This window comes from Lolium perenne, chromosome 4 (assembly GCF_019359855.2).
Source record: "Lolium perenne isolate Kyuss_39 chromosome 4, Kyuss_2.0, whole genome shotgun sequence".
In the NCBI taxonomy this organism is placed as follows: Eukaryota; Viridiplantae; Streptophyta; class Magnoliopsida; order Poales; family Poaceae; genus Lolium; species Lolium perenne.
Window position 1 is genome coordinate 370,514,242 of NC_067247.2, and position 9,149 is coordinate 370,523,390.

A 9,149-nucleotide genomic window follows, 5' to 3' on the forward strand; every position below is an offset into this window, starting at 1 on the left:
TGTTAATGCTTTGCTCCGGTACTCTATTAAAAGGAGTACCTTAATATCCAGTAGTTTCCCTTGAGGCCCGGCTGCCACCGGCTGGTAGGAAAAAACATGTTGTGCAAGTTTCTCATTGCGAGCACGCACGACTATATATGGAACACATGCCTATTGATTGCTTTGTACTTGGACACCGTTTTATTATTATCTGCAAATGCCCTGCTATGATTGTTACATGAGTTTCTCTCATCCATGCAACGCCCGTCATCCGTCCCCGTGCCTACAGTATTTTAATCCTGCTGTTTACTATAATCACTACTGCTGTCTTTGTTACTCGTCGCTGTTATTTCACTACTGCTACTGCTATAAAACTGTTACTACTGATAAACTCTTGCGAGCAAGTCTGTTTCTAGGTGCAGCTGAATTGACAACTCCGCTGTTAAGGCTTCCAAGTGTTCTTTGTCTCCCCTTGTGTCGAATCAATAAATTGGGTTTTACTTCCCTCGAAGACTGTTGCGATCCCCTATACTTGTGGGTCATCACACAACAATGCAATAAAACTAAGATAAGAAGAGGTTGCTACACTAGTAACAACTTCCAAGACACAAATATAAAACAAAGTTACTGTAGCAAAATAAACACATGGATTATCTCCCAAGAAGTGCTTTCTTTATAGCCATTAAGATGGGCTCAGCAGTTTTAATGATGCACTCGCAAGAAATAGTATTTGAAGCAAAAGAGAGCATCAAGAGGCAAATTCAAAACACATTTAAGTCTAACATGCTTCCTATGAAAAGGAATCTTGTAGATAAACAAGTTCATGAAGCATAATGCAACAAGCATAGATAGACTAGACAAGCGCAACTTCAAGATTTTCAGCATATAGAGAGGTGTTTTAGTAACATGAAAATTTCTACAACCATATTTTCCTCTCTCATAATAACTTTCAGTAGTATCATGAGAAAACTCAACAATATAACTATCACATAAAGCATTCTTATCATGAGTCTCATGCATAAAAGTATCATTACTCTCCACATAAGCATAATCAATTTTATTAATTGTAGTGGGAGCAAATTCAAAAAAGTAGCTATCAAATATAGGAGGCATATTGTAATCATAATCAGATTTATCCTCCATAGTAGGTGGCACCAAAAGACTACTATCATTATAATCATCATAAATAGGAGGCAAGGTATCATCAAAGTAAATTTTCTCCTCAATGCTTGGGGGACTAAAAATATCATGCTCATCAAAACCAGCTTCCCCAAGCTTAGAACTTTCTATATCATTATCAACAATGGTGTTCAAGGCGTTCATACTAATATCATTGCTACTAGCATGCAAATAAGATTCCATAGGTTTTTTTAATTTTCACATCAAACAATCCATGTCTTAACTCAGGAAATAGAATAAGAAGCTCATTGTTGTCCATTATGCCTAACTAGTGTAAAACAAGAAACAAAAAAATGCAATTGCAGGATCTAAAGGAAATAGCTTCGAGCACTTACAACGGTACCAGAAAAGTGTTTGGTTACCTGGGACCAGAGTGTGAGTGCCTTTTACCTTTCCTCCCCGGCAACGGCCCCAGAAAAGTGTTTGATGTCTACGGGTGCTTCTATTCTTGTAGATAGTGTTGGGCCTCCAAGAGCAGAGGTTTGTAGAACAGCAGCAAGTTTCTCTTAAGTGGATCACCCAAGGTTTATCGAACTCAGGGAGGAAGAGGTCAAAGATATCCCTCTCAAGCAACCCTGCAACCACAATACAAGAAGTCTCTTGTGTCCCCAACACACCTAATACAATTGTCGGCGAAGAGATAGTGAAATACAGGTGGTATGAATGTATATGAGCAAGAGTAATGTGGCCTAAAAGTGCTTGTTGGCGTGTAGTAAGTAAACATGCAGCAGAACAGTAAATAAACGGAGATTTCAGTATTTGGAAACAAGGCCTAGGGATCCTACTTTCACTAGTGGACACTCTCAACATTGATCACATAATAAAACCACTCTACACTCTCTTGTTGGATGATGAACATCTCTATTTGTGTAGGGCTACAAGAGCACCTCAATGCCGGAGTTAAGAAGCTCCACAACATTCGATATTCATATTTAAATAACTTTAGAGTGCATGATAGATCAACACAATTATACCAAGTACTAACATAGCATGCACACCGTCACCTTCATACTATGAAAGGAGGAATAGATCACATTAATACCATCATAGTAATAGTTAACTTCATAATCTACAAGAGATCATAATCATAAACTACGCCAAGTACTACATGATGCACACAGTGTCACCATTACATCATGAAGGAGGAATAGAGTACTTTAATAACATCACTAGAGTAGCACATAGATGAATAGTGATAAAAAACACATTGCAATCATAAAGGGATATAAATAAGCACTTCACTATGCTATCCATAACAGTGAATAAGTATTCTGTGAAATATAGCCTAAGAGACCCACACGGTGCACACACTGTCACCTTTACACACGTGGGACAAGGAGTCTCCGGAGATCACATAAGTAAAATTCACTTGACTAGCATAACGACATCTAGATTACAATCATCATCATATGGATCTCAATCATGTAAGGCAGCTCATGAGATCATTGTATTGAAGTACATAGGATAGAGATTAACCACATAGCTACCGGTACAGCCCTTAGCCTCGATGGAGAACTACTCCCTCCTCATGGGAGACAGCAGCGGTGATGAAGATGGCGGTGGTGTTGATGGAGAGGCCTTCCGGGGGCACTTCCCCGTCCCGGCAGCGTGCCGGAACAGAGACTTCTGTCCCCCAAATCTTGGCTTCGCGATGGCGACGGCTCTGGAAGGTTTCTCGTACCGTGGCTTTTCCGTATCGAAGTTTTAGGTCAGGGACCTTTAAATAGGCGAAGAGGCGGAGTCGGAGGGCTGACGAGGCACCAACACAATAGGGTGGCGTGGCCAGGGCCTGGGCCGCGCCGCCTACATGTGTGGGCCCCCCAGGGCTCCCCTCTGGTGGCTCTCGGGTGTTCTGGAAGCTTCGTGGAATTCTAAGATGCTGGGCGTTGATTTCGTCCGATTCCGAGAATATTTCCTTACTAGGATTTCTAAAACCAAAAACAGCAGAAAACAACAACTGGCCCTTTGGCATCTCGTCAATAGGTTAGTTCCAGAAAATGCATAATAATGACATAAAGTGTGAACAAAACATGTAGGTGATGTCATAAAACAAGCATGGAACATAAGAAATTATCGATACGTCGGAGACATATCAACATCCCCAAGCTTAGTTCCTACTCGTCCCGAGTAGGTAAACGATAACAAAGATAATTTCTGAAGTGACATGCTACCAACATAATCTTAATCATACTATTGTAAAGCATGAATGAAGTGATTCAAAGCAATGGTAAAGATAATGAGTAAACAACTGAATCATATAGCAAAGACTTTTCATGAATAGTACTTTCAAGACAAGCATCAATAAGTCTTGCATAAGAGTTAACTCATAAAGCAATAAATTCAAAGTAAAGGCATTGAAGCAACACAAAGGAAGATTAAGTTTCAGCGGTTGCTTTCAACTTGTAACATGTATATCTCATGGATAGTTGTCAATGCAAAGTAATATAATGAATGCAATAGGTAAACATGTAAGAATCAATGCACAGTTAACACGAGTGTTTGCTTCTAAGACATAAAGAAGTAGGTAAACTGACTCAACAATAAGTAAAAGAATGGCCCTTCGCAGAGGGAAGCAGGGATAAAATCATGTGCTAGAGCTTTTTAAGTTTTGAAATCATATAGAGAGTATAAAAGTAAAATTTTGAGAGGTGTTTGTTGTTGTCAACGAATGGTAATGGGTACTCTAACTACCTTATCAACCAGACTTTCAAGAGCGGCTCCCATGAAGGACGTTATCTCTACCAGCAAGGTAGATCATCCCTCTTCTCTTTTGTTTACACATGTATTTTAGTTTCATTATTGATGACACTCCTCCCAACCTTTTGCTTACACAAGCCATGGCTAACCGAATCCTCGGGTGCCTTCCAACATTCACGTACCATGAAGGAGTGTCTATTTGCAAAATTAAGTTGCTTACTAATGAATCAGAGCAAAACATGTGAAGAGAATTATTAATGCAAGTTGTAATTAATTGGGGCTGGGAACCCCATTGCCAGCTCTTTTTGCAAAATTATTGGATAGGCGGATGAAGCCACTAGTCCATTGTGAAAGTCTGTCAAAAGTAAATGACAAGATCGAAAGATAAAACACCACATACTTCCTCATGAGCTATAAAACATTGACACAAATAAGAGATAATAGCTTTTGAATTGTTTAAAGGTAGCACATGAAGTATTTACTTGGAATGGCAGAGAAATACCATGTAGTAGGTAGGTATGGTGGACACAAATGGCATAGTTTTTGGCTCAAGGTTTTGGATGCACGAGAAGAATTCCTCTCAATACAAGGCTAGGCTAGCAAGGTTGTTTGAAGCAAACTCAAGTATAAAACGGTGCAACAAGACTCACATATGAACATATTGTAAGCATTATAAGACTTTATATCGTCTCCTTGTTGTTCAAACACCTTACTAGAAAATATCTAGACTTAGAGAGACCAATCATGCAAACCAAATTTTAACAAGCTCTACGTATTTCTTCACTAATAGGTGCAAAGTATATGATGCAAGAGCTTAAACATGAGCACAACAATTGCCAAGTATCAAATTATTCAAGACATTATACCAATTACCGCATGTAGCATTTCTGTTTCCAACCATATAACAATGAACGAAGCAGTTTCAACCTTCGCCATGAACATTAAAAGCTAAGAACACATGTGTTCATATGAACCAGCGGAGCGTGTCTCTCTCCCACACAAGCATGAACTTATTCAAACAAAACAAAAATAAAAACAAACAGACGCTCCAAGTAAAGTACGTAAGATGTGACTGAATAAAAATATAGTTTCAAGAGAAGAAACCTGATAATTTGTCGATGAAGAAGGGGATGCCTTGGGCATCCCCAAGCTTAGACGCTTGAGTCTTCTTGAAATATGCAGGGATGAACCACGGGGGCATCCCCAAGCTTAGAGCTTTCACTCTTCTTGATCACATTGTATGATCCTCCTCTCTTGACCCTTGAAAACTTCCTCCACACCAAACTCGAAACAAACTCATTAGAGGGTTAGTGCATAATTAAAAATTCACATGTTAAGAGGTGACACAATCATTCTTAACACTTCTGGACATTGCACAAAGCTACTGGAGGTTAATGGAACAAAGAAATCCATCCAACACAGCAAAAGAGGCAATGCGAAATAAACGGGAGAATCTGTCAAAACAGAACAGTCCGTAAAGACGAATTTTTTAGAGGCACCAGACTTGCTCAGATGAAAATGCTCAAATTGAATGAAAGTTGCGTACATATCTGAGGATCACGCACGTAAATTGGCTTATTTTTCTGAGTTACCTACAGACGTAGGTACTCAATTTCGTGACAGCAAGAAAACTGTTTCTGCGCAGTAATCCAAATCTAGTATCAACTCTACTATCAAAGACTTTACTTGGCACAATGATACGTCTCCGATGTATCGATAATTTCTTATGTTCCATGCCACATTATTGATGTTATCTACATGTTTTATGCACACTTTATGTCATATTCGTGCATTTTCTAGAACTAACCTATTAACAAGATGCCGAAGTGCCAGTTCCTGTTTTCTGCTGTTTTTGATTTCAGAAATCCTAGTAACGAAATATTCTCGGAATCGGACGAAATCAACGCCCAGGTTCCTATTTTCACCGGAAGCATCCAGAACACACGAGAAGGACCAGAGGGGGGGGGGGCACTGGGCCCCCAGACCATAGGCCGGCGCGGCCCAGGCCCTGGCCGCGCCGCCATATGGTGTGGCCACCCCTTCGACCCTCCTGCGCCGCCTCTTCGCCTATTTAAAGCCTCCGTCGCGAAAACCCTGATACGTTCGACGAAAACCACAGAAACCTTCCAGAGCCGCCGCCATCGCGAGGCCAAGATCTGGGGGACAGGAGTCTCTGTTCCGGCACGCTGCCGGAGCGGGGAAGTGCCCCCGGAAGGCTTCTCCATCGACACCGCTGCCATCTCCACCGCCATCTTCATCACCGCTGCTGCTCCCATGAGGAGGGAGTAGTTCTCCATCGAGGCTCGGGGCTGTACCGGTAGCTATGTGGTTCATCTCTCTCATATGTGCTTCAATACAATAATCTCATGAGCTGCTTTACATGATTGAGATTCATATGATGATGCTTGTAATCTAGATGTCATTATGCTAGTCAAGTGAGTTTTACTTATGTGATCTCCGGAGACTCCTTGTCCCACGTGTGTAAAGGTGACAGTGTGTGCACCGTGTGGGTCTCTTAGGCTATATTTCACAGAATACTTATTCATTGTTGAATGGCATAGTGAGGTGCTTATTTATATCTCTTTATGATTGCAATGTATTTGTATCACAATTTATCTATGTGCTACTCTAGCAATGTTATTAAAGTAGTCTATTCCTCCTGCACGATGTAATGGTGACAGTGTGTGCATCCGTGTTAGTACTTGGTTTATGCTATGATCATGATCTCTTGTAGATTGCGAAGTTAACTATTGCTATGATAGTATTGATGTGATCTATTCCTCCTACATATGCATGAAGGTGACAGTGTGCATGCTATGTTAGTACTTGGTTTAGTCTTTTGATCTATCTTACACTATAAGGTTACTTAAATATGAACAAATTGTGGAGCTTGTTAACTCCGGCATTGAGGGTTCGTGTAATCCTACGCAATGCGTTCATCATCCAACAAAAGTGTAGAGTATGCATTTATCTATTCTGTTATGTGATCAATGTTGAGAGTGTCCACTAGTGAAAGTCTAATCCCTAGGCCTTGTTCCTAAATACTGCTGCGTTACTACTGCTTGTTTACTGTTTTACTGTGTTACTACTGCTGCAATATTACCACCATCAACTACACGCCAGCAAGCTATTTTATGGCACCATTGCTACTGCTCATATATATTTATACCACCTGTATTTCACTATCTCTTCGCCGAACTAGTGCACCTATTAGGTGTGTTGGGGACACAAGAGACTTCTTGCTTTGTGGTTGCAGGGTTGCATGAGAGGGATATCTTTGACCTCTTCCTCCCTGAGTTCGATAAACCTTGGGTGATCCACTTAAGGGAAAACTTGCTGCTGTTCTACAAACCTCTGCTCTTGGAGGCCCAACACTGTCTACAGGGAAAGGAGGGGGGCGTAGACATCACACAACAATGCAATAAAACTAAGATAAGAAGAGGTTGCTACACTAGTAACAACTTCCAAGACACAAATATAAAACAAAGTTACGGTAGCAAAATAAACACATGGATTATCTCCCAAGAAGTGCTTTCTTTATAGCCATTAAGATGGGCTCAGCAGTTTTAATGATGCACTCGCAAGAAATAGTATTTGAAGCAAAAGAGAGCATCAAGAGGCAAATTCAAAACACATTTAAGTCTAACATGCTTCCTATGAAAAGGAATCTTGTAGATAAACAAGTTCATGAAGCATAATGCAACAAGCATAGACAGACTAGACAAGCGCAACTTCAAGATTTTCAGCATATAGAGAGGTGTTTTAGTAACATGAAAATTTCTACAACCATATTTTCCTCTCTCATAATAACTTTCAGTAGTATCATGAGCAAACTCAACAATATAACTATCACATAAAGCGTTCTTATCATGAGTCTCATGCATAAAAGTATCATTACTCTCCACATAAGCATAATCAATTTTATTAATTGTAGTGGGAGCAAATTCAACAAAGTAGCTATCAAATATAGGAGGCATATTGTAATCATAATCAGATTTATCCTCCATAGTAGGCGGCACCAAAAGACTACTATCATTATAATCATCATAAATAGGAGGCAAAGTATCATCAAAGTAAATTTTCTCCTCAATGCTTGGGGGACTAAAAATATCATGCTCATCAAAACCAGCTTCCCCAAGCTTAGAACTTTCTATATCATTATCAACAATGGTGTTCAAGGCGTTCATACTAATATCATTGCTACTAGCATGCAAATAAGATTCCATAGGTTTTTTAATTTTCACATCAAACAATCCATGTCTTAACTCAGGAAATAGAATAAGAAGCTCATTGTTGTCCATTATGCCTAACTAGTGTAAAACAAGAAACAAAAAGATGCAATTGCAGGATCTAAAGGAAATAGCTTCGAGCACTTACAACGGTACCAGAAAAGTGTTTGGTTACCTGGGACCAGAGTGTGAGTGCCTTTTACCTTTCCTCCCCGGCAACGGCCCCAGAAAAGTGTTTGATGTCTACGAGTGCTTCTATTCTTGTAGACAGTGTTGGGCCTCCAAGAGCAGAGGTTTGTAGAACAGCAGCAAGTTTCCCTTAAGTGGATCACCCAAGGTTTATCGAACTCAGGGAGGAAGAGGTCAAAGATATCCCTCTCAAGCAACCCTGCAACCACAATACAAGAAGTCTCTTGTGTCCCCAACACACCTAATACAATTGTCGGCGAAGAGATAGTGAAATACAGGTGGTATGAATGTATATGAGCAGTAGTAACGGCGCCAGAAAAGTGCTTGTTGGCGTGTAGTAAGTAAACATGCAGCAGAACAGTAAATAAACGGAGATTTCAGTATTTGGAAACAAGGCCTAGGGATCCTACTTTCACTAGTGGACACTCTCAACATTGATCACATAATAAAACCACTCTACACTCTCTTGTTGGATGATGAACATCTCTATTTCTGTAGGGCTACAAGAGCACCTCAATGCCGGAGTTAAGAAGCTCCACAACATTCGATATTCATATTTAAATAACCTTAGAGTGCATGATAGATCAACACAACTATACCAAGTACTAACATAGCATGCACACTGTCACCTTCATACTATGAAAGGAGGAATAGATCACATTAGTACCATCATAGTAATAGTTAACTTCATAATCTACAAGAGATCATAATCATAAACTACGCCAAGTACTACATGATGCACACACTGTCACCATTACATCATGAAGGAGGAATAGAGTACTTTAATAACATCACTAGAGTAGCACATAGATGAATAGTGATACAAAACACATTGCAATCATAAAGGGATATAAATAAGCACTTCACTATGCAATC